Here is a 722-nt window from a genome sequence, read left to right on the forward strand (position 1 = left end):
GACGGACACAGAGAGAAAATCTGAAAAGGAGAAAAAGAGAAGTGCAACAACTGAAAAAAATAGGAGCAATGACAAACAAAAAAAAGTAAGGCAAAGGATAAATGATTTTAAAAAGTGAATAATAAAAGCGAAATACCTAACAAACCAGATCTCTAAATGATAAACGAAACACAGCCACAGCAATAACAAAAAATGATAAAGAGCGACGTTTTAAGTCCTGTTAGTCCTCTCATCAGAATCCACCTGATTACGAAACCAGTTTTTCACCCGAAACATTACAGTCATATTATTCCCTTCCGTTATGTCTATCTTTCGTTTCCTCTCCACTTTATAATTGCGCTTATGTTCATCTACTGTAGACTGTACAACTGATAACAGTAGTACACTCTACAAGAAAACAGAACGGTCCCCTTATCTGCACTCCGCTATGGCATTTTATATCTCAAGAACCGAGTCTCATTTTTTTTAAGAATCCCATGTGTGACTGATAAAGCCGGAGGGAGGGAGGGGAGGGGGAGCGTAGGTGTCGATAACGACAGAGAGAGAGAGATTGGGGATGTAAATAGACAGATAAGTCAAACGGCTGCGTGTTCAAGATGATGTCCTTGGAGCTATGGGGAGAGGGCGGGTCGCGGTCGTCAATGCACGGTTTATGGCGTCGCCGGATCCCTTGAAATGGGAATACGAGTGCGTGTGTGTGTTTGCGACGAGGGAAACAATAA

General features: G+C 41.8%; 1 protein-coding gene across 1 annotated transcript in view; it reads right to left on the reverse strand.

The window, feature by feature from the left end:
• The window catches only part of LOC119591881 (monocarboxylate transporter 3-like), a gene marked incomplete in the record, with an annotated part of 53,237 nt that overhangs the window by 14,990 nt on the left and 37,525 nt on the right, over positions 1-722 (reverse strand).

Source organism: Penaeus monodon, chromosome 29, assembly GCF_015228065.2.
Source record: "Penaeus monodon isolate SGIC_2016 chromosome 29, NSTDA_Pmon_1, whole genome shotgun sequence".
Classification (NCBI taxonomy): Eukaryota; Metazoa; Arthropoda; class Malacostraca; order Decapoda; family Penaeidae; genus Penaeus; species Penaeus monodon.